The sequence below is a fragment of the Bos javanicus genome, chromosome 21, assembly GCF_032452875.1.
Source record: "Bos javanicus breed banteng chromosome 21, ARS-OSU_banteng_1.0, whole genome shotgun sequence".
Classification (NCBI taxonomy): domain Eukaryota; kingdom Metazoa; phylum Chordata; class Mammalia; order Artiodactyla; family Bovidae; genus Bos; species Bos javanicus.
In genome coordinates, this window is record NC_083888.1 from 22,789,293 (window position 1) to 22,815,657 (window position 26,365).

Here is a 26,365-nt window from a genome sequence, read left to right on the forward strand (position 1 = left end):
GAGGAGCTGTACTTCCTCTGAGCACAGGGCAGAAAGAATTCTAAAGCCTGCTAGAGCTCTCTGAGAGGGGCGGGAGCTGTGTGGATGAATTGCCTCTGACTAGCAGCAGCTGTAGAACAGGGAGCTACCTGTTTGTACCTGGAATAGATGGGATGGGGCAGGCTCGGAGAGGTGAGGCAAGATTCCAGAGTCACATCTGGGGTAGACACGAGACTGAGGATGAGTTAAGAAGATGGTGCAGTCATGTGTGGCACTGAGGTCCAATTTGAGATGTTGTTCACACAAAGACACATCTCAAGGGTATGTGGACTCCTGGAGGGGAGCGCAGCAGTGGGTCAGAGTGGAGAGGTGATGAGTTCAGTTTTGTTTTTTGGCTGCATCATGTGGCATGTGGAACTTCCCCAACAAGGGATCAAACCTGTGCCTCTACAGTGGAGGCGTGGAGTCTTAACCACTGGGTCGCCAGGGAAGTCTGATGAGTGCAGCTCTGGACATGCTGAGATGAAAATACTGAGGAATAAACAAGAGATGTCCAGTAGGCAGTTAGACATGGTAGGCATGGAGCTGGGAAAGGAAGCTTGGGAGCCATTAGAAAGACAATATCTGAACACAGGAAGAGCCTGTCCTAGGAGCAGAGGTGGGGTACAGGAAGGCATAGGGGAGGAAAGGGAGCCTGTGAGGATGAAAGAGTGGCCATTACCAGCGCCCAGGAGGCCATTCTGTTCTAGATGTGGATCTACCCCCTTTTAGCCTAATTTAGCTGAATCAAATATCTTCTCTTTACAAAAATGTAGTAACTCTTCACTAGAAAACTAAGGGCAAAACAAAAACAAACACACAAAAAGCAAATAGTACAGAACAGAAACAAGTGGGTTTTCAATTCATTTTAATGTAGCAAATATTTACCGAACGCCTACTATGTGCCAGCCCTGCCCCAGATGGCTCAGCTGGCATGCGGAGCTTATCAGACACAGCCCCTCTCCCACTCTCTTCCCAGCCCCATCTGGAGGCCACCGTGGCTTGGGTTCCTAGCATCTCCACCTCCCATCAAGCTCAGCTCATCTGCCAATTGTTCTAAGTGAGGTCCCCCTACAAATCTGGGGTCCTCCTCATAAACAACATCTTTTCTGAAAGCCACCTGTTTCATAACAGCTGCCCAGCAGGTTTGTGGCTCTGTCTGTTCCACAAACCCCTTGACTGTGCTGGGCTCCCCGCTAAGAGTTGGGTTCTGCTTGGAAGCCCACCACCAGCCCCTTCCCAGCTCCTGCACATGGCAGAGATGCATGATTGGGTAGTGGGTCCAGAACTGAGTACACCTCTTCTGGCCATTTCTAACCATCTCTCCAACATCTCACCCCTCAGCGCTCTACAGGAGTTTCATTTTGGTAACTTCACAGTAATACTACCAGAATACTTAGCAGAAAATCACTCTGAATCAAGACAATATGTCTTGGGACTTCCCTAGTGGTTCAGTGGCTAAAACTCTATGCTCCCAATGCAGGGGATCTGGGTTTGATCCCTGGTCAGTGAACTAGATCCCACATGCTGCAACTAAGGATCCCGCATACTGCAATGAAGATCAAAGATCCTGTGTGCTGCAACTAACACCCGGAAATCCAAATAAATTAACTCACTCAAAGTACAGTCACCAGCCACCTGTGGAGATTTCTTTCACTGCTTTCTCTGCAATTTCTCATCACCTCATCCCCCCAGAGGACACTTCCTATGCCCAGGGTGGCTGGTAGTGTGAGGGCTGCCTCTTTGACAGACCTTTCCCTTTAGACACTTGCTTTCCACTAGATTTGATCTATTGTTCTCCTCGTACATGCCACATCTTTCATTGTTTTAAGTCTCCAATCTACCAATTCTTTACCTCCTTCAAAACTAGCGCAAAAGCTGTTTCAGTATTTGGTCTACTTCAGGAGAAGGCAATGGCACCCCACTCCAGTACTCTTGCCTGGAAAATCCCATGGATGGAGGAGCCTGGTAGGCTGCAGTCCATGGGGTCGCTAAGAGTTGGACACGACTGAGCAACTTCACTTTGACTTTTCACTTTCCTGCATTGGAGAAGGAAATGGCAACCCACTCCAGTGTTCTTGCCTGGAGAATCCCAGGGATGGGGGAGCCTGGTGGGCTGCCGTCTATGGGGTCGCACTGAGTCGGAAATGACTGAAGCAACTTAGCAGCAGCAGCAGCAGGCCAGTATCCCTTTAAATCACATGCTCCTTCACATTTACTGGCTTATCACTTCGTAAATGTCTTCTTCAGTTGGTTTTAGGGTGTATTTTTGTCTGAACAAGATTTTTTTACCCAATTATGATAAAATATACACAATATAAAATATACCATTTTCATAATTTTTTATTGAAGTATAGTTGGTTTACAATATTCTGTTTATTTCAGGTATACAGCAAAATGATTCAGTGATACATGTTTATATATGTATATGTATATATGTATATTTTCTTTTCCATTATAGGTTACTACAACATATTGAATATAGTTCTCTGTGCTATATAGTAAATCCTTGTTATTTATCTATTTTATATATGGTAATGTATATGTTAATCCCATGCTCCTAATTTATCCCCACTCTTCCCCTTTGGTAACCATAAGTTTGTTTTCTATGTCTGTGAGTCTGTTTTCTATGTCTGTAAGTCTGTTTTGTAAATAAGTTTATCTGTACAATTTTTTATATTCCACATATAAGTGATATCATGTAATATTTGTCTTTCTCTGACTTAGTATGATATTCTCTAGATTCATCTATTCTGCTACAAATGGCATTATTTAACCCTTTTATGGCTGAGTAATATTCCATTGTGTGTGTATGTATATATATATACATACACACATACATACATATACATACACACATATATACACACATATACCACATCCTCTTTATCCATTCATCTGTCTATGGACATTTAGTTTCCATGTTTTGGCTATTATAAATAGTGCTAATGAACACTGAGTGTCTGTATCTTTTCATATTAGAGTTTTCGTCTTCTCCAGATATATGCCCAGAAGTGGGACTTCTGGGTCACATGGCAACTCTATTTTTAGTTTTTTTAAGAAATGTCCATACTGTTTTCCATAGTGGCTATACTCATTTACATTCCCACCAGCAGTACAAGAGGGGTCCTTTTCCTCCATACCCTCTCTAGCACTTGTTATTTGGAGACTTTTTGGTGATGGCCATTTTGACTGGTGTGAGGGGATGCCTCATTTAAGTGTACAGTTCAGTAGAATTACGTACATTAACACTGCTGTGCAACCATTACCACCATCCATTTCCAGCATTTTTTTCTTTATCTCAAATCCAAACATGTCCCAGAAAGTAGAGACATTTTTAATTCATTTTTTATTCCTAGTTCTGCACATAGCATGTGTTCCAAAAATCCTCCTGGCTAATCAGAGATAATATAAAAGAACAGGTTTAATATAAAAGGCACCAAAAGGGCACCAATAGTCCACTCAACCACCTCTTCTAAAATGATTCTTATTAAAACAAGCGGGGGAACAATAACCCAAGAAAAGGGAGAAAACATAAACTTATTCTAGCTGGAGGCTGAGCCACAGGCCTCAGTCAGAGGGGCTAGAAGTCCAAAGCCCCTGAAGAAGATGAGGATGAGGAAGGTAAGGTCCTCGCCATTTCTTCTGATAGAACACAAGACCCTCATGGGATCCCAAGACAGACCAAACAATGAATTGACAGTATAGGGACAGAAAGTTTTTCCCTTCTTCCCCTCTAGCTTCTTTGGCTGGTCTAATGTTTGTTGTTGTTCAGTCACTCAGTCATGTCTGACTCTTTGCAACCCCATGGACTGCAGCATGCCAGGCTTCCCTGACCTTCACCATCTCCTGGAGCTTGCTCAAACTCATGTCCATTGAGTTGGTGATGCCATCCAACCATCTCATCCTCTATTGCTCCCTTCTCCTCCTGCCTTCAATCTTTCCCAGAATCAGGGTCTTCTCTAATGTGTTGGCTCTTCGAATCAGGTGGCCAAAGAATTGGAGCTTCAGCTTCAGCAATAGTCCTTCCAATGAATATTCAGGGTTCATTTCCTTTAGGGTTGACTGGTTTGATCTCCTTGCTGTCCAAGGGGCTCTCAAGAATCTTCTCCAGCACCACAATTTGAAAGCATCAATTTTTCAGCTCTCAGCCTTCTTTATGGTTCAAGTTTCATATACGTACACACTACTGGAAAAACTGTAGCTTTGACTACATGGATCTTTCTCGACAAAGTGAGGTCTCTGCTTTTTAATATGTTGTCTAGGTTTGTCTTCCTGGTACATGCCCTCTATTTAAATTCTTTTAGTCAGGTAAGGGAAGGTAAAAAGCTCTTTGTGAGTCTCTTGGGTCCTGACTGTTCTCAGCTCAAAATAATCCACATGCCAAAGTGGAATACTCTGGGGTGGCATCTTCTGTTCCTCCTCAACAGGAAACAAAAGTACTTGGAGGAATGGACTGAGCCTGGAATAACTAGGGTAGTGTTTCCCAAACTCATCATATAGATCACTCAGGATATTTATTAAATGGACCAATTTAGCATTTCAGGGGTGGGGTGTGGAAAGCTGCATGTTTAGTGCCTGGAGTAATTCCTATGAAAGGCAAATTTGGGAAGAAAGTTCCATCAGCAAGGGTTGTGGTGCGGGGAGGAGGAAACTCCTGCCTGCGACTGTGTAGGTGAAGGCTTTCAGCCAGACTGACTTCCTGTTTCTAGAAGCTACTCAGACTACTTTCCTAAACGCTTGCAAGTCCAGTAGGCCCCAGGACTCCCATAGGCCTTCTGTACACGAGGCCCACATGCTGCCTCTTACTTCTATTCTACTACCGAAGACCTCGGATGATCCCAAATTTCTGGCAGCTCTGGCCCTGTGCCCTGGCTTGGTTCCCCACAGTTGAGGGATAACAGTGACATGCAGTCCCAATTTAGAACAAAGAGTCAGATAGTCATTGGCCAGGTATTAATTAGGGAGTGACTACAGATAGCTGGTGACATCATAGCCTATCTTTAGAGCCAGCTGGGTCATTGTATGGAAATAAGTTGGGAAGTTTATATCTACCAAATCCAAGGTCAGGGTTTACAGAGGGAGACACTGGATACTAACTACACTGTGTGAACTGAAATTTCACCTTGAGGCCCTTGTGATACAAGCCTGGGAGGCTCATTCACATTTGGGTGGCTCCAGTGGGCCCCTGCCTACAAAATATGAGCCCTCCCCCCGGCCCCCGCAATCCCCAACAACTACCTCATGGCACAAGGAATCATTACAAAGGTTGGTATAGTGAAAGCTATGATTTTTCCAGTAGTCATGTAAGGATGTGGGAGTTGGACTCTGAAGAAGCCTGAGTACCAAAGAATTGATGCTTTCGAATTGTGGTGCTGAAGGAGACTCTTGAGAGTCCCATGGACTACAAGGAGATCAAACGAGACAATCCTAAAGGAAATCAACCCTGAATATTCACTGGAAGGACTGATGCTCAAGCTGAAACTCCAATACTTTGGCCACCTGATGCGAAGAGCTGACTCACTGCAAAAAGACCCTGGGGCTGGGAAAGACTGAGGGCAAGAGGAGAAGGGAGTAACAGAAAATGAGATGGTTGTATGGTATCACCAACTGAATGGACAGAAGTTTGAGCAAACTCTGGGAGATAGTGAAGGACAGGGAAGCCTGGCATGCCGACCCCAGTTCATGGAGTCACAAAGAGTTGGACATGACTTAAGAGACTGAACAACAACAAAAACGAGCCAGAGAGGTTTTGATAAAAAAAAGGCTAGAAACTCAGAAATGTCATCCTCTTAATGAAGCCAGTGAAACTTTAATGAAAATACAGTTTCTGAGACAGCTCCTTGTTATCATCCCGTCAGAAAGTTACATATAGCAGTGTTTCCATGGAATGTCAACAGGTGTTAAGCATCAGAGAAAGGTTCCATATTCCATAGGTTTGGGAAATACTGGGCTAAACAAACTGAAATAGGTTTCTTTACTGGTGCTTTTTAAAATATTTATTTGGCTGCACTGGGTCTTAGTCATGGCATGTAGGTAGGATCTAGTTCCCTGACCAGGGATCGAACCCAGGCCCCCTGCATTGGGAGTGCAGAATCTTAGCCACTGGACCACCAGGGATATCCTTGGCTTTTTTTTTTTTTTTTAAGAACTTTTAATATGTCAATGTAGACTCAGGAAACTCTAATAAGTGAATATAGTGCACTGTACTTCCTAAATTAAAGGAACTTAAAAATGAAACTTTAAGTAGTTTTCCAAAGGACACATTTTGGGGAAATGTTAAAATAAAGGATCATGTCAGAATAGACAGAAAACAAACTTATGGTTACCAAAGGGGAAAGGAGTGGAGAGGAATAAATTAGGAATTTGGGACTTATATACACACACTACTATACATAAAATAACCAACAAGAACCTATTGTATAGCACAGGGAACTCTGCTCAGTGATCTGTGATGACCAATATGGAAAAGAATCTTTAAAAGAGTGGCTATATGTATATGTATAAATGATTTACTTTGCTGTACACCTGAAACTAACACAACATTGTAAATAGACTATATGCCCATAAAAAATTATTTAAAAAAGCAAATAAACCTTCAAACAGGTCATACAGAAATATGTACTTCTGTGGGTTAATCAATGCATTATAAACACACACAAAAAGAGAAGACAGTGGAGGAGGAGAAACAAAAGAGTCAAACCTCAGTTTTCTTTAACACAGTGCTGGCTGTAACATATGATCCCCTAGAGTAGGTACCCCATCAGCACTTGACCCTCTGATACTAGTTTGGACAATGTGGAAAACTAAAGGAGTCTCCAGAGAGAGAAGGAGGGTCACCCAGAATTCTATTAAATAAAGATATGAATGGGCTTCCTTGATAGCTCAGTTGGTAAAGAATCTGCCTGCAATGCAGGAGACCCTGGTTCGATTCCTGGGTCGGGACAATCTGGTGGAGAAGAGATAGGCTACCCACTCCAGTATTCTTGGGATTCCCCTGTGGCTCAGCCTTTTCCTTCTTCAGGGGATCTTCCCACCCAGGGATCGAACCCAGGTCTCCCCTAGATTCCTTAGCAGGCAGACTGCAGGCAGATTCTTTACCAGCTGAGCCACAAGGGAAACCCAAGAACACTTGAGTGGGTAGCCTAGCCCCTCTCCAGTGAATCTTCCTGACCCAGGAATAGAACCAGGGTCTCCAGCATTGCAGGAGGACTCTTTACCAACTAAGCTATCAGGCAAGCCCATGATATCAGGTCATGGTGGAGAATTCTGACAAAACGTGGTCCACTGGGGAAGGGAATGACAAACCACTTCAGTATTCTCGCCTTGAGAACCCTCTGAACAGTATGAAAAGGCAGAGATATGACACTGAAAAAATGGACTCCCCAGACAGTAGATACCCAATATGCTACTGGAGAAGAGTGGAAAAATAGGTCCAGAAAGAATGAAGAGGCTGAGCCAAAACGAAAACAATACCAGCTGTGGATGTGACAGGTGATAGAAGTAAATTCTGATGCTGTAAAGACCAAGATTGCATAGGAACCTGGAATGTTAGGTCCATGAATCAAGGTAAATTGGAAGTGGGCAAGCAGGAGATGTCAAGAGTGAACATTGACATTTTAGGAATCAGTGAACTAAATAGACTGGAAAGGGTGAATTTAATTCACATGACCTTTATATCTATGACTGTGGGCAAGAATCCTTTAGAAGAAATGGAGTAGCCCTCATAGTCAACAAAAGAGTCCAGAATGTAGTACTTGGGTGCAATATCAAAAGTGACAGAATGATCTCTTTTTGTTTCCAAGGTAAACCATTCAATATCACAGTAATCCAAGTCTATGCCTCAACCATTAATGCCAAAGAAGCTGAAGTTGAACGGTTCTATGATGACCTACAAGACCTTCTAGGACTAACACCAAAAAAAGATGTCCTTTTCATCATAAGGTACTGGAATGCAAAAGTAGGAAGTCAAGAGATACCGCGAGTAACTGGCAAATTTGGCTTTGGAGTACAAAATGAAGCAGGGGAAAGGCTAACAGAGTTTTGCAAGAGAACACACTGACCATAACACCCTGTTCCAACAACACAAGAGAAGACTCTACACATAGACATCACCAGATGTCAATACCAAAATCAGATTGATTATATTCTTTGCAGCCAAAGATAGAGAAGCTCTGTACAGTCAGCAAAAACAAGACCTATAGCTGACTGTGGCTCCAATCATGAACTCCTTATTGCCAAATTCAGACTTAAATTGAAGAAAGTAGGGAAAACCACTAGACCATTCAAGTATGACCTAAATTAAATCCCTTACGGTTATGCAGGAAGTGACAAATAGATTCAAGGGATTATATCTGATAGAGTGCCTGAAGAACTATGGACAGAGGTTCGTGACATTGTACAAGAGACAGTGATCAAGACCATCCCCAATAAAAATGCAAAAAGGCAAAATGGTTGTCTGAGGAGGCCTTATGAATAGCTGAGAAAAGGAGGGAAGTGAAAGGCAAAGGAGATAAGGAAAGATACACCCATCTGAATGCACAGTTCCAAAGAAAAGCAAGGAGAGATACGAAAGCCTTCCTCAGTGCTCAGTGAAAAGAAATAGGGGAAAACAATAGAATGGGAAAGACTAGAGATCTCTTCAAGAAAATTAGAGATACCAAGGGAATATTTCATGCAAAGATGGGCACAATAAAGGACAGCAATGGTATCGACCTAACACAAGCAGAAGATATTAAGAAGAGGTGGCAAGGATACATAGAAGAACTGTACAGAAAAGATCTTCATGACCCAGATAACCACAATGGTGTGATCACTCACCTACAGCCAGACATCCTGGAGTCTGAAGTCAAGTGGGCCTTAGGAAGCATAACGATGAACAAAGCTAGTGGAGGTGATGGAATTCCAACTGAGCTATTTCAAATCCTAAAAGATGATATTGCGAAAGTGCTGCACTCAATATGCCAGTGGCCACAGGACTGGAAAAGGTCAGTTTTCATTCCAATCCCAAAGAAAGGCAATGTCAGAAAATGTTCAAACTACTGCACAATTGTACTCATCTTCCACGCTAGCAAAGTAATGCTCAAAATTCTCCAAGTGAAGCATCAACAGTATGTGAACTTAGAGCTTCCAGATGTTCAAGCTGGATTTAGAAAAGGCAGAGGAACCAGACATCAGATTGCCAATATCCGCTGGATCATAGAAAGCAAGAGAGTTCCAGAAAAACATCTACTTCTGCTTTATTGACTATGCCAAGCCTTTGACTGTGTGCATCACAACAAACTGTGAAAAATTCTTAGAGATGGGACCAGACCATCTTACCTGCCTCCTGAGAAAGCTGTATATGGGTCAAGAAGCAACAATTAAAACTGGACATGGAACAATGGACTGGTTCCAAATTGGGAAAGGAGTACGTCAAGGCTGTATATTGTCACCCTGCTTATTTAACTTATATACAGAGTACATCATGCAAAATGCAGGGCTGGATGAAGCACAAGTAGAATCAAGATTGCTGGGAGAAATATCAATAACCTCAAATATGCAGATGACACCATCCTTATGGCACAAAGCAAAGAGTAACTGAGGAGCCACCTGATGAAAGTGAAAGGGGAGAATGTAAAAGCTGGCTTAAAACTCAACATTCAAAAAATGAAGATCATGGCATCCAGTCCCAGATTTCCTGGCAAAATAGATGGGGAAACAATGGAAACAGTGACAGACTGTATTTTCTTCGGCTCTAGAATCACTGCAGATGGTGACTGCAGCCATGAAATTAAAAGACGTTTGCTCCTTGGAAGAAAAGCTATGACCAACCTAGATAGCATATTAAAAAGCAGACATTACTTTGCCGACAAAGGTCCATCTAGTCAAAGCTATGGTTTTTCCAGTAGTCATGTATGGATGGGAGAGTTGGACCATAAAGATAGCTGAGTGCCAAAGAATTGATGGTTTTGAAGTGTGGTGTTGGAGAAGACTCTTGAGAGTCCCTTGGACTGCAAGGAGATCAAGTCAGTCAATCCTAAAGGAAATCAGTCCTGAATATTCATTGGAAGGACATGCTGAACTTGAAACTCCAATACTTTGGCCATCTGATGTGAAGAACTGACTCATTAGAAAAGACCCTGATGCTGGGAAAGATTGAAGGCAGGAGGAGAGGGGGATGACAAAGAATGAGTTGGTTGGATGGCATCACCAACTTGATGGACATGAGTTTGGGCAAGCTCTGGGAGTTGGTGATGGACAGGGAAGCCTGGCGTGCTGCAGTCCATAGGGTTGCAAAGAGTCGTACATGGCTGAGTCACTGAACTGAACTGTGGCTCAGCTGGTAAAGAATCTGCCTGCAATGCAGGAGACCTGGGTTCAATCCCTGGTTTGGGAAGATTCCCTGGAGAAGGGAACAGCTACCCACTTCAGTATTCTGGCCTGGAGAATTCCATGGTCTGTATAGTCCATGTGGTCGCAACGTGTCAGACACACAACTGAGCAGCTTTCACTTGCACTTTCAGTTCAGTCGCTCAGTCACGTTGGACTCCTTGCAACCCCATGAACCGCAGCACGCCAGGCCTCCCTGTCCATCACCAACTCCCGGAGTCCACCCAAACCCATGTCCATTGAGTCAGTGATGCCATCTAACCATCCCATCCTCTGTTGTCCCCTTCTCCTCCTGTTCCCAATCCCTCCCAGCATCAGGGTCTTTTCAAATGAGTCAGCTCTTCACATCAGGTGGCCAAAGTATTGGAGTTTCAGCTTCAAAATCAGTCCTACCAATGAACACCCAGGACTGATCTCATTTAGGACGGACTGGTTGGATCTCCTTGCAGTCCAAGGGACTCTCAAGAGTCTTCTCCAACACCACACTTCAAAACCATCAATTCTTTGGCGCTCAGCTTTCTTTATAGTCCAACTCTCACATCCATACATGACCACTGGAAAAACCACAGCCTTGACTAGATGGACCTTTGTTGACAAAGTAATGTCTCTGCTTTTTAATATGCTGTCTAGGTTGGTCATAACTTTTCTTCCAAGGAGCAAGTGTCTTTTTATTTCATGGCTGCAGTCACCATCTGAAGTGATTTTGGAGCCCCAAAAATAAAGTCAGCCACTGTTTCCACTGTTTCTCCACCTATTTGCCATGAAGTGATGGGACCAGATGCAATGATCTTAGTTTTATGATTGTTGAGCTTTAAGCCAACTTTTCCACTCTCCTCTTTCACTTTCATCAAGAGGCTCTTTAGTTCTTCTTCACTTTCTGCCATAAGGGTGGTGTCATCTGCATCTCTGAGGTTATTGATATTTCTCCCGGCAATTTTGATTCCAGCTTGTTTTTCTTCCAGCCCAGTGATTCTCATGATGTACTCTGCATATAAGTTAAATAAGGACCACAGCCTTGTCTAACTTAATGAAACTAAGGCATGCCGTGTGTGGCCACCCACGATGGATGGGTCATAGTGGAGAGGTCTGACAGAATGTGGTCCACTGGAGAAGGGAATGGCAAACCACTTTAGTATTCTTGCCTTGAGAACCCCATGAACAGTATGAAAAGGCAAAAAGATAGGACATTGAATGATGAACTCCCCAGGGTGGTAGGTGCCCAATATGCTACTGGTGATCAGTGGAGAAATAACTCCAGAAAGAATGAAGGGATACAGCCAAAGCAAAAACAACACCCAGTTGTGGATGGGACTGGTGATAGAAGCAAGGTTTGATGCTGTAAAGAGCAATATTCTACAGGAAGCTGAAATGTTAGGTCCGTGAATCAAGACAAACTGGAAGTGGTCCAACAGGAGACGGCAAGAGTGAACATGGACATTCTAGGAATCAACGAACTAAGATGGACTGGAATGGGTGAATTCAACTCAGATACCATTATATCTACTACTGTGGGCAGGAACCTTTAGGAGAAATGAAGTAGCCATCATAGTCAACAAAAGAGTCCAAAATGCAGTACTTGGATGCAATCTCAAAAACAACAGAATGATCTTTTTGTTTCCAAGGCAAACCATTCAATATCATGGTAATCCAAGCCTATGCCCCAACCAGTAACGCTGAAGAAGCTCAACAGTTCTGTGAAGACCTACAAGACCTTCTAGAACTAACACCCAAAAAAGATGTCCTTTTCATTATAGGGGACTGGAATGCAAAAGTAGGAAGTCAAGAAACACCTGGAGTAACAGGCAAATTTGGCCTTGGAGTACAGAATGAAGCAGGGCAAAGGCAAATAGAGGACTGCCAAGAGAACTTACTGGTCATAGCAAACTTGCACTTTCAGGAATGGTTAAGTTACTAATCAAGAGGGAGAATAAAGAGGTTCTTGCTGGTGAGTTCCAGTGCCGAACTGGGGCCTCTCAAATTCGGATTTCAATCATTACATTGGCATTTCATGACTGACATCTGCTGCCATACAGCACTATGGGCCCTAGCAGGCAAAAGAGCTCATCAGAAACTCTTTAGAAAATGTTTGGGTAGAAATAGAACTTTAATAGCATCTTGTCCAACTTCAAGATGTTCAGATAAGAAACTTTAAATTCCTCCAGATCTCATTATGGCTAAGAATGAGCTGACCCGGTCAGTTCTGGGAAAAGGAGATTGGTCACTTTAAAACCTTAGAGCAACAAGTCAGCCCTAAGGAGGATGTTTGTGAGGCAATCTAGGAAACATAAACACTGCTGTTTGATGACATTAGGGAATAACTTAATTTTTTTAGGTTGATAATGCACTGTAAGCTTTTTTTTTTTTTTAAAGAGTCAATAGCTTTTATGAGATGCATACTGAAATATGTACAATTTGCTTCAAAATAATCTAGTAGGTATGGAGGACAAGTGTTTGGGTATAAATGGAGTCAGATTTGCCATGAATTGCTAACTGTTGAAGCTGAGTGCTAGGTAAGTGGGGTCCATGACACTGTCCTACTTTTGTGTACATTTGGAATTTTCCAGTAAAAACTTCACAAAGCAGAGATACCTCATCACACAGATATCTCATTGATACCTAATATAAATCTGTAAATAGGCATTTTATTCATTCATTCACTCATCAAGAATATATATACACACACATATATATGGGCTGAAGTGACTTAAGTGACTTAGCATATATATGAAATTATGGTAAAATTCCTGTAACACAATTCAGCACTTTAACCACTTTAAAGTGTACAATGCATTTTGTACATTCATAATGTTGTGCAACTATGACCATTATTCAGTTGCAGAGTAATTTTGTTATTCTGAAAGGAAAACCCAGACCCAATTAAACCATCCCTCTCCGTTCCCTCTTCCTCCTAGCTCCTGGCTGACATTAATCTGCTTTCTCTCTGCATATTTGCCTATTCTGGATATTTCAAATACATTCAACATATTTTTTAAAAATTAAATTTTACTTATTTTTTATCATGAAAAATTCAACAGGGTTAGATTTCAAAAGGTACAAAAGGGTTTACCGTGAAGTTTCCCTCCAACCATTCTTCCTCCAGTGCACAGTCCCCTTTTCAGAGGCATTCCAGTTCTCATACATCCTTTCAAAGAGTGAAAGTTCCTTTTCACCGTCTTTACTTAAATGGAGTACTCTATACTCGCTGATTTGCAGTCAGCCTTTTTTTCGTCCTATAACAGAACAGAAAGACCTTCCTCCTTCTTTCTACAACTGCGTGCTCTTCTACTATTTGGGGTTACAGAAATGAATGGTTCTTTTCTCAGGTAGCTCATAGTCTTAAAAGTACTCTGTTTGGAGAAGGGGAGAAAGGCAAATTAAAGGTTCAACTTCAAGGCAGCTCTCGTCACAGCCGTGCACTTGGAAGGGAGAGGAGAGAACGAAACTGAAGGGTTCTGAGAAATCTTTGGTGATTCACTAGGTGTGGCTGGAAGGTGACAACAAACTGCTCTCTCTCTTCCACTTTCCCCTTCGAGACATAACTGATCATCTCACTCCCTTACTTCTTTCCTGATTAGAAAACAAAGGGCTTCTCCTTGAGGGAGTTAAGAAAGTGAATAGAGAAGCAGTAATTATCCATAATTGTTTGTAAGCATTTTAAATAGAGGGGAAAAGCTGCAGTGCATTGACACATTGCAACTTACTAAATTATCTCCCCATTGACTTCTGCATTTTAGAGATTCAGAAACCAAAGCCACAGCAGTTGTTTAAGGACCCAAAGGGACATCTAAGTGCATACATTAAATGAGACAGGTAAGATAGCTGGAATCAGATATGGATATTTGAAAATTATCTCTATGGAATTGAAACTGTACTAACGAATAATCTTAGGGAGGATGCAGGAGAGAAAGAGAACAGTAGCTGATAGCTAAGACTTCAGGGATTACTACAACGATTGGATAGTTTAAAGAACCCTGCAAATTAATTAGACGAATATTTGCTTAAATAGAAAGGAACCTCGGTATCCTCAACAACTACAGAACCCTGCCAAACATATGCAGTAAATGTTGAACTGAACTGAACAGGCAGCCTGATGAAAAGGGATATGGGATATCCAATGAGGGATGGAAGAGGATTCGTGCACAGAATATACTGATGTCTAAATACAGTCAGAACCATACACCATAACTGAGGGTCAAGGGTACCAGCAATACAAGGGGCAGCGGAAGCCACAGGAATAAATACAATTCACATGAAGAGCACGCATGGAGAATGAGAGGAGGTCAAGGGCTGAGTCCTGGACACACTGACCTCAGAGAGAGGTCATGGCAGCCAAGAGTTTTGAACAAAACCTCCTGAACTTCAGATCAGAAACTCTGCCTGCTGGAGGAAAGGGGAGGACAGAGCTGTCACATGGGTATGGAAACCTTTAAGAGTATTTATTAATATATCAGGGGCTTCCCTGCTGGCTCATATGGTATATAATCTGCCTGTAATGCAGGAGACCCGGGTTCAATCCCTCAGTCAGGAAGATCCCTGGAAAAGGAAATGGCAACTCACTCCAGTATTCTTGCCTAGAGAATTCCATGGACAGAGGAGCCTGGCGGGCTGTAGTTCATGGCGTCTGTAGAACCAAGAAAAGGGAAAGCCTGTTTGGGGGTCTGAGAAGAGGTCCTTATCCCCAGGGACCTGAGTGACAGGGCTTTACAAATGGACAGGACTCTTCTTTTCAACAATATAATTTTCCTTGAAAATGGATCTAATAATGTGCCTTGTGCTTCCATCAAGACTAAATTGGACTCCACTGACTCATAAGTCTTTTTGTGTCTTCAGCTCCGATCCTTGCTTCCCATAGCACTCACTAAATGACAGCGCTGTTGTTCTTTCTACCCGAGAATCTATTTCAGGGACACAGTGGACAGTCTATAGTTGCCTGTGCTATTATTACCTGGGGCACAGTGGGATCCTTTATTGCATTCATTTTGGATGTGAAGGAAAAGAGGAAACGCAAAATGAAGTAGAATGATATCTTGCTAGGTAAATCCCCTGAGATGAATGTTCTTTATGATGAAGTCAGCTGTGTGGAGAAAAAAAAATTAAAAATGGCTACTTCATAAATCTTGCCTTGCAGTATTTGCAAGGATCTTTGTGGCTCAGAAACAACATTTGACTAAACTAATATGTGGGGTAAAAATATCTCTAGTCTGTTTGAGTAAAAATGGCTGAAGATACACACATCTTATCCCTGGCAAAATTCAATTCAGTCTGGCAAATATTTATGGAGCACCAACTGTGTTCCAGGGATGCAGAGGTGCAAGGCCAGAGACCATGGCCCCAAGTGGTGCCCAGATACTGAGACACCGGGGAAGGGGCACCCTGAGTCACTGATGGAAAGGAAGGTGTATTTCTCATTGTGAATTAACAAGCTGGTATCTGATCTAACGAGAAACCAGTATGGTGGTTTGGTTAAATAAGCTTGGTTAACAGAGCCAATCCTTGGTGAGCAACTCTGATTTCTGGATTTTTCGGCTGAGGCCTGAGCTCAGGATCACACTGCAGGTGCAGGTAATTAAAATCATTCTGGGAGGGGAGAGGGAGCTCGAGTGCTTCCTCCTGCTGTGCCAGCTTCCTAAAGGGCACCAGGGCACGGTTCCTGTTGCTAATGCTGGGGATTCCTGTCCTTCAGCTCTTTAAGAATTCTGAACTAGGTGAGGGAAGAAGTGGTGGTCAGAGGCAGGAGGGACAAGGGAGCGGGGTGGAGGAGAGAAAGCAGGAGACAGAGAGACAAACAGACACACATACACATACAGAGAGAAAGAGAGGGGGAGGGGATGGATAGAGGCTGTTGGGAAGGCAAAACCACTAAAGGTATCATTTTTTTTTTTTTTACTTTGACACCATTTTTAAATAAATGTCAGTAATTCTGGCACCGAGAACCCTGAGCCTGGTGGCTAGCCAGCCTACACCTGACAGTTTAAATGCAACAACTTGCTGTGCGGAATTTATTTTAAAATTCAAATAGACTGTAAAGCGTTCCTGGAATGAAAAACTGATGGCTCTTGCTGTTAAACTGGCTCTGTCAGTGCAGGTCTGAACCAGTGCCTGAAAACCCACTCTATTCTGTGGAAGGGGACTGATACGAGGGCGACAGAGCCAGCTGTTCCTGCATAGCCACTATTCATGTCAGGACTGCCGCCTTTCCCAGGGGTACGTCAAGCAGGCAGATTACCCAGAGTTAGGTGTTTGGACACAGAGATTTTAATTATTCACTCCTACTCCTCACATTTTCTAGGCCGAAATCTTCTCTTCTGTGCTCCATGGCCAGTTACCCCAGGTCTTCACTGAAGTGCTAGCCATATATTCAAGCAGGTTCAAAGCTGCTTTCATCATTTCTCTTCCTCCCCCCTCTCCCCTCCCCCCACATAACTGACATATCACAAGAGTCACTTTTTGTAAGAGTACGATTCATGACTGTTAGCAACGATTCACGACTTTTAGCAACTTTTGGTGCCACTGAACATCTGCATTCTACTCTCTCCTCACAGAGCCTGTCACACAGCTACTTCTCAAAGAAACACTCTGGCTCAAATATGTCGTTCTTCAAGTTCTCTGGTGTTCCTTCTATGGAAATAGGAGAGTTGAGGTCAAACCTCATTTCTTGTTTGCTTGTGTAGCCTTGGACAAATTATCTGTCATCTCTAAGCCTTGTTTTTTTTTTTTTTTTAAAGAAGATAGGGACTTCTCTTGTGGTCCACTGGTTAAGACACTGTGCTTCAACTATAGGGAGCACAGGTTCAATTCCTGGTAGGGGAACTAAGATCTCACAAGCTGCACAGCAAAAAAATAAATATGTAATAAAAATTTTTTAAAAGAGATATCTACCTTGGTATGTTATTGTGAGGATAAAATGAGGTAACATCAAAGTGTTGCCCAGCTGGTTGGCCTGTAGTAAACGCTCAATAAATAGTAGCAGTAGAGTGTCCACAGTCTGACAGGGCTGTTTTACCAGGACTATTGCGAAATGTTTGCATCAGAACCTCTTCCTACTATTCAAATCAGCCAAGTCAGAGTGTTCTCCTTTGGTCTGGAAAAGTGATGAAAAAATGACATTTGTTCATTCTTACATTGTAGGTGGTGGAAATGATTATCATAATTGCATTTTAGAAATTAGGAAACTGAACCTCTCTCTTGGCTAGTCTCCCCACCTGCAGATGCTGACGACTTCTGTGGAGGTGCCCACCCACCTGTGGGTGGGGGCCGACTCCTGTTTGCCCTGGGGAAAACGGAGTCAGTCCTTGCAATGTCTAACTGGAACATGCAAAATTCTGAAGGGAGACATGTATTTCCCCAAGTGAGCCAGGATCACAACTCATACCCCAAATATGACAGTGGGTCAGGGGTCCCCCGAGAGGACTTGGGAGAGAGGAGTAGTACGAGGTGGCTTGAAGGGGGAGATGGAGCAGTCTCAGAAAAGCATTCGACAGAAGGATGGCCAGTCTCCATCCTCTCTACCCCTCAAATCCAAATTACACACAGGTGCTACTGCCCGCAATGCATATACTCTGTGTGTTTCTGTGCTTATTGGAGATTCACCACCTTCAGTAAATTTCTCCTGGTTGATTTCCCTTTGAGCTGATAGTCTCTACTCTGAGGCCTCTCGTACTTGGATATCCAGTTGGAATTACCTTTTCCTGCCCTCCATCAGGTTACTATGCGCGCTTTTACATTATGCCTATCTACATCCATATCCTCTGCTTGATTCTTCAATTAGATCTTCAGATTTGTATTTTACATTTAAAAAAATCTTTTCACTCCCCCAACATTGAGCCTAGAAATATATATTGGGTGTTAATAAATGCTTGTGGAGTGAAAAAATAAGTTGCAAATCTTAAGAGTCTTTAGGGATTTTTCCTAGAGTTCTAACTGAACAGAAACAAATATTAAATAAGTGAGTAAAGTTTGTGTTTACAAAAATGAGCAAATTAAAATGCTGAAGAAAAAAATTAATTTTTGTTCCAGAGAAATAACACGCTTTCAGCTCATTTCTAGCCCCTGGGGTTTAGTCATCAGTAAGTTGTCACCCACCCTCCTGAGAAGCTCTCAAGGCATATGTGTCACACGCCTTGAGAGGAACATATGGAACCCACCATCAGATGCAAAGGGGGTGCTTGTGACTACATGGAGACACTGTTTTGCCAATGTTCTCACTCCTTTTGGAGGATTCACCTTCATTCTGACTCACTTTCTTAAATGTTTACCTTTGTATTTGCCAACTGTTGGAATTGGTGTTTCAACTGTTCTGACCATCTGCTGGGAGAAAACTTTGAGATTATGTCAGTTTTTGTGTCAAACTGTATAGGTTTGGAGTTGGAGAACTTGAAGCTCAGCAAGTCTGACTCCTTCATTCATACAGTCGAAAGGCTTCTTCACTGCCTCGTGTGTGTCAGTCCCGGGGCTAGGTGTTGGCAAGGCAGAGACTCCCGGCACTGATACTCACAGGGAAGATGGACATGAAAACAGACTCAATGAGGTGATGCAGGTGCTGTGATAAACGGGTGTCTGGGGAACATGTGCTATGCTCAGGAGGTGAGCTGAGTCTTTAGGTAGAGTGTGTACTAAGAGGGGAGGAAGTAGGAAAAGATTAGTCTAACATACAATGGAGAAGAAAATAGGGGCAAGACCAATAAACATTTATTGAACATTATTCATAAAATGTTCATATATATGGGCTGCCAGATTCTATGCTAAAGACGTGAAAGATACAGCCTTCCTCTCAAGGAGCTTATCATTTAAGTGCACATAAACAAATTATACATTGTGATAAATGCACTGACTATATGTGGGGACCAGTTAGAGGCCATCACCTGGTCTTCACTAGAAGGGATGAGGGTCAGAACTAACAGAATGATGGAAGAAAAAAGGAGTGAATAAATAGAAGAGATGGTCAGGAGCTGAAGTCCACCGGACTTGGGGAAGGCCTGGGTGGGTAGGATGGGAGAGAAGGAGAAGTCCTGGGTGACTTCCAGGTTTCTGATGTGGGTAACTGGAAAGAATCATTCTCTGAAAACAGAGATAGAGGCAGATGAACAGGTTCAGGAAGAAAGAATTCACATTAAGATACATGCTGGAGATGTCTGCTGGACATCAAGATAGAAATTTCCAGCATGCAGCAATACTTCCAAGTCTAGAGCTCAGATATGATGGATGTCTGGGGATATCCATTGTTGAGTCATCAGCACAGAGCGGGAAGCTGAAGTCATAGAAGAGTCTGAGTCTCCAAGGGCAACACCAGGAGAGCAGAGTCGGGGCCATGGGTAGGGGAATGAGGGGTCAGCCGAGGAGAAAGAAACAGCAATCCAGGGCAGAGAAGAATCATGAGAAATCTGAAAACAGAGTGAGAAGAAGGTTTAAGGGAGGGAGGAGATAAAAGTGTCAAATGCTTCCCAGATATTAGGTAAACTGAAGATTTTAAACCAACAGCAGCTGAACTTGGCCCTAGGTCAACTTTGTCTGGGGAACTTTCCCAGTGTGGTTTCAGTGGCGTTGTCTGTGGGCAGAAACCTGACTGCAGTGGACAGAAAAGAGGGGAGGGTAGAATGCTGAGGCTGTGGGCACTCTTTGTAAGATGTGCCCCATGAGGGGGAAAGGAGATCCGAGATCTTTATAGGAGGACACAGGATTGAGGCAGGGTATCAGTTTTGTTTTGAGACTGGAGAAACTTGAGCAAGTTTACATGGTGTGGTGGGGGTGGGAGGAGCCCTTACAGAAGGAGAGTTGAAAACAGAGAAGAGAAGGAATAACTACAGGAGTGATGTTCAGCAGAGCTGAAGGGGACACTGATCAAAGACGCAGCAGCGAGAGACTGGAAGACAAAAGGTGAAAGGGGGCAGAAAGAGGTCACCCTGCAGCAGAGGTCTTTCCCTGTGAGATTTGGAAATCAAGGGAATTGATATTGAAGCCTCAATATTATCTGCAAAATAAGAAAATGAGAAAACCAAGGCCCAGAGAGGTGGTGATCTGCATGATAATCTACAGAGTAATAGTTTGATTTAGTCAAGTTTCTTGACTCCTTGCCTGGTCCTCTTTCTACTCCCTAGAATTAACTCACTTGTTTTGAAGACATTTGCATTGCCTGAACATGTGTTTGAAAATGGGGCTTTTTTGTACCTTTCTTTTGAAAGATGACCAGGCAAGGCTGGCTTCACAAAATGGAAGACTCTGCCACCTGTCACCAAGGACAGTGAGCCTACCAAAACCCAGGAATGGGACCTAGAGATTTTCCCTCTTGAAATGAGTAAGGGACTTTCCTGGTGGTCCCGTGGCTAGGACTCCATACTCTGGGTTCAGTCCCTGGTCAGGGAGCTAGATCCCATATGCTGCAATTAAAGAATCTGTATGCCACAACTAAAGATTCCATGCGCTGCAATGAAGACCCGGCACAGCCAAATAAATAAATGTTAAAAAAAATGTGTTTTTTTTTTTTTAATGGGTAAGATAGCAGCAGTTCACCCTCGGACAGAGATCCTGACTTACTCATGCCTCTTTCCAGTGCTTGGAAAATGCACTGAACACTCAAACTGTGAGCATCACTTCACTGGAAAACATTCTAGAAAAGTACCTGGAGGGAGAGTATGGTGTTATGGGGGAAGGAGTGGCTGACAGTAAATTGTGGACAAGCCTCTTGGCCTTTCCACACACTTTCAAGGTCCTTTCTAAGGGTAATACACACATCTGAGGAAGAGGTGGACAGGACCAAGCACTGATGACCAGAGCTAGATGGTGGAGCACACAGAGAAAACAGTCACCAAAAATACAAAGGAAGGATAATGAAGATTAGAGCCATCATTTAGCCGTGGATGGGCCTGTCAAACGGAATAGAAATAGGCAGAAATTATGTCTACTTGGAAAACATAGCTTGTATCCTTAACTCATATAACATTAGGGAAAAGGAGGAAAAAACACCTTCATATCACAATCACACACTTTAGAACTGGAAAAGACTTTAAGTCCAACCTACTAAGACCAATTTATAGTTCTGTCATCCCAAGATTGCTTCTCTCTCCTTCTTGTGTGATTTATTTAACAATATCAACTGGCTTCTAGGGTAATTAGAAATACTCAGATAGCTAGCAAACTTGCAACAAACATTGGGTTGCTTTCTGCAGTGTCCTGAATAAAGGCCCCTAGACAAAGGACTCTGGATGTGGGAGGCCGACCCTGAGGTGGAGAACTGGATTAAGATCCTATAATCTCTGATCAAAACCATTCCATGTAATTAAAGCCACAGGAGTACAAATGTGGCTCTAAACCAATGCCTCCTATAACTTGAAATGTTTCCCTTTTGGAGATTAAACCTTTATGTAACATATAATAACTTTATCATTATAATTTACATAGCATCTTTCTTCACTGGCACCTAAAGTGCTTTATACACGCAATGATTAATTCTTACAAGAATCTTACAAAGCAGACAATCAGCAAAGGTTATTATTCCCATTTTGCAGAAGATAAAATCAGAGCAGGGAAACATGATGAGATTTTCTGCAGGTCAGAAAAAATGAGTGGAAGATTATCATTTTTAAATTCTCTTTTGGGAACTTATTTATTGAGTTCAACCCTTGTGCTCTGGTGTGTTTGTGATGCAGTAGAGTGGGTGGGGTGGAAAGGGGGAATGGGTTTGAATAACACAATATAAAGACAAAAGAACATTTAGGAGCCCGTAATTCCAACTCGAGCTATAGAAACAGAAGTTAAATTGTGCCACTGGGCACAGTCTATGAAACTACAAACTCAGCAAATCTGCCTTGCCCCAGAAATGAGAGAGAGATTTTTTTACTCCCTTGTGAATGGTATGGATGTTAAAAATAAACAAAGTATTCAATTTTTACATTCATGATAGGAGAGAAAAGAGGGACTCCACCATATAAGGAAATGGGCTGAGATGAAAATTATCACGCACACACTCCCTGACCATGCTAACCAAAGCGGCAGCCTGTTACCCTCTGTGTTCTTACTGTGCTTAACTACTCTTCATAGCACATACATATTCATTTTTTTAATTGTCTATCTCCCCCACTAGAAATAGAAGCTCCATGAGGGCAGGGCTTTTATCCTTATTCATTGATGTTTTCAGGGCCTAGAACAGTACCTGGCTTCTAACACTCAAAAAGATGTCAAACTAATGAAGAATGCCTGTAGGTTATAGGTCTAGTTCTGTCATTGATCAATTCTGTGACCTTGGAGAAGTCATTTAATCTCTTGGGGGTGTTTATTAAGAGGAAAAAAAAAAAGCATTCAACCAGATGATCCTTTCACCACTTCAATATTGTGATTTTATATACATATATATAATGAACCATAAAACAAGGCAAAGTGTGATTAAGCTAAAGTGAATAAATGTCACATTTCTGGGCTGCCCAGCATCTTTTGAATATCTTTCTGTTCAGACAATTTACTACCTGATGAGCACTCTCTCTCCAAGGATGATACTAGAAGTTCACTGGCTGAGTCTTCCTTTAAGCCAGGGACAAGCCATTTGACTTGGGTTCTGCTTATGAAATACAACTTCAAGAGATTTTTTTTTTTTTTTAAGGTAAGCAATGTGAGGAAACAGGTACCATGTGGAGTTAGTTCACTTTTTGGTGGGGAGGTTGCAGGAGTTCCTGTTTTCTGGAGCTCCACATCAACCGTGGAGAGGAAGAGTCCGGGTTGTGTTGCAGCAGCAAAGTTGTTTAATGTGGCTCGAGACTTGTACAGTAGAGAATGAAAAGGAGAAAACAGTGTTTCACTAAGGAAAAAGCAAGGCCTTCTTAAGTATCACAGACTTGATCCAAATCCTGTTCTGCCACTTACTGGCTGTTCCTTTGAATAAATTATATTGCCTCTTCAGCTCCAGTTTAATCATTTAAGAAATGATTATTGTCTTAAATTCACTCACAGCCTCAGAAAACTCTTTGCTGCTACAATTCCCCCTGGGACTTCTGCTAAAGCGTTTGCCTCTAGATCTCTGGGTCAAAGTGAAGCTTCAAATTAGGTCAATCTATAAAGCTATGAGAAGATAAAATACTGAGCTACAACAGTAATAACAGAAACAGCAAAGTCAACTAATAAAAGGTAATTTTTTCCATAGGTATTAACAGGCCCAAAACACATTACTACCCAGCAGAAAAGAATTGTTATTACTTTTGTTATTTAGTTGTTAAGTCGTGTCTGACTCTTTGTGACCCCACGGACTGTAGTCAGGCTCCTCTGACCACTGGGATTTTCTAGGCAAGAATACTGGAATGGGTTGCTATTTCCTTCTACATAGGATCTTTCACGACTCAGGGATTGAACTCTTACCTCTTGCACTGGTAGGTGGATTCTTTATCACTGAGCCACTGGGCAAGCAGCTGATGCTGTAACAATTATCCTTAATTGCCAAGCAAAGATTAAATTATGGCCCACTTACTCTGGTTACGGTACAGAAGTAAGTACTATATTTTACGTATATTTCTAGAAAAGTGGTTCCAGTGAACATAAGTACTATATTTTACGTATATTTCTAGAGAAGTGGTTCCAGTGAACAAGTTTTGATACTTAAAGGCTGTCAGTTAACTGGAAAATTCCCTTTCATGGAACAGATTATTTCTCAGTGATGCCAGAAAGTGAAATATAGTAACTGACAAGATATCAGAATATGAGAAAATATTATGTGCATAAATAGTTTCATTTTAAAATTGGCTGGCATCCCCAGTTTTTCACAGAAACTCTCTGAAGCCTAGGAGCTCCTAAGTGCAGTTTTGGAATTTAAAGAAAAGAAATATACTCTTTTCTATGTAAATTCTCATTACCTAGAAATAACACTATAATAAAGTCACAAGGAAATCAGAAAGCTGGACTCAAAAACTGATTTCCCAAATATCATCTCTGACTGCTGATACCAACCAGGCAAGCATTTGCCTGAGTTTTTCAACTATTACATTGCTACCCATCTTTATTCCAATTTCCCCTTCAAGTTTATTATTTCCTATTCCCCCTTCCTAAATATGGGTTATTTCCTGAGCTGTAGGTTTTGGCCTTCTGCTCTTCTCTATAAATACTTTCTCCTTCGGAAAGATCATATACCCTAATGTTTTCAACTGTTGTTTCTTCACAGATGACTCACACATTTACCTATTTAGGTATAGCTTCTCTTTCATCAGCTTTAGTCCTGTATTTCTAAAACCCCCCTAAGATTTTTCTTCTGAATATTTCACTACTATTTCAAATTTTAAAAATCTTTTTTGAGCTCTGAGCTCATTTTTGTTTTAAAACCAACACATGCTATGCACATCCCTTCTCAGTTACAATTTCCAAGACTTAAAGAATTGGAGTCTTTTCTGATTCCTCCTGATTCTTTTCTCCCATCATCCACTTGGCTACTATACCAATCAATTATTGTAATCTTGGTCTTTTTGCTTTCACCTTTATTACCCAACACCAAGACTATCCTATCTTCCCATTCATACTACCTTTCACACTTGAGCTAGGGTAATGTTTCTAAAACGTAGATTGGAACATTCACAGTTCATCATTCATTACACAAACACTTACTGAGTGCTTATTTTATACAAAGCACTACGTTACACACTCAGGATGCAGAAATGAATGGTTATGGTCTAGAAGGGAGAAAAGACTTGTACACAAATAGAAGTTCCAACTGAGAAACTGGTACTGAATGAACAGATTAAGAATGGTTTCCAAAGCATAATGAACATTCAGTAGAAGGAAAACTTATTTCTAGATGGAGCTATTATTTCATTCAGCTTTAATTAAAGGATAGAATTCCAACATCCCAAGATAGAGACATGAGCCTCTACAGAGCCTCCCCTGAATTTCTTGTCACTAGTCAATTTCTATTGCTTGAGAAAGGCCAAAAACGCTGGTCAGTATCAATGGGGAAAACAGAAATGGCATCAAATTGAAACATTGATGTTTCCAAGCTGGAAACTCATGAGAGTATTAAAGAAATGAGGGAGCCACTCTGGAAAGCAATTCGGGAGGAAGGAGGCCAAAATACTCTTCGGAATAGTCAGCGTTTATACACCTACGACGGAGAAGGCAATGGCACCCCACTCCAGTACTCTTGCTTGGAAAACCCCATGGACGGAAGAGCCTGTTAGGCTGCAATCCATGGGGTCGTTAAGAGTCGGACACGACTGAGTGACTTCACTTTCACTTTTCACTTTCATGCATTGGAGAAGGAAATGGCAGCCCACTCCAGTGTTCTTGCCTGGAGAATCCCAGGGAAGGGGGAGCCTGGTAGGCTGCCGTCTATGGGGTCGCACAGAGTCGGACACAACTTAAGTGACTTAGCATAGCATAGCATAGCATACACCTACGAACATTACAGAAGAAACGGACAAGACTCCCGAAGGGAGCTGGGTACTGACGACTTAAGCTGGAGCAGAGCGGGGCCGTGTTTCGGTAAAAACAGGTACAAAACGGACTAGAGAAATCTTACTACTGAGGTTCGCCTGAGCCCGAGTGAAGGGTGTAGTATCGCTGAAGGGATCCCCTCGCGCCTACTCGGCTGGCAATCGCCTCAAGTTCCTCACGCAGACTCGGCGCAGGCGGCCGAAAGCAGCTTTTCCCGCCCTTCTCAGCTGAGAAGTTCCAGAACTTTCGTCCCTAGCCGTCGCCGGCTCCAAATCAAGAGGGCTCAAAATACAGCGATGCGTCTCTTCCTGCCAGTCACCAGGCCAGTTGGAAGCGCACGGAAAGCATCAACACTTTTAGCCCGACCTAACTACTCTCGCCGGAGAAGGCAATGGCAACCCACCGGGCTGCAATCCATGGGGTCGTGAAGAGTCGGACACGACTGAGCGACTTCACTTTCACTTTTCACTTTCATGCATTGGAGAAGGAAATGGCAACCCACTCCAGTGTTTTTGCCTGGAGAATCCAAGGGACGGGGGAGCCTGGTGGGCTGCCGTCTCTGGGGTCGCACAGAGTGGGA

General features: G+C 42.5%; 1 long non-coding RNA gene and 1 other non-coding gene across 2 annotated transcripts; both read right to left on the reverse strand.

Annotated features, from left to right (window-relative positions):
• Window positions 1–26,182, reverse strand: LOC133233924 (uncharacterized). The gene is made up of 3 exons (XR_009731922.1): window positions 25,871–26,182; window positions 17,269–19,769; window positions 1–15,463 (listed from the first exon to the last, which is right to left on the reverse strand). It is a non-coding gene; the product is annotated as an uncharacterized LOC133233924 (long non-coding RNA).
• Window positions 6,066–6,138, reverse strand: TRNAG-CCC (transfer RNA glycine (anticodon CCC)). Its single transcript has one exon. It is a non-coding gene; the product is annotated as a tRNA-Gly (tRNA).
• Window positions 26,183–26,365: the final 183 nt, after the last annotated feature.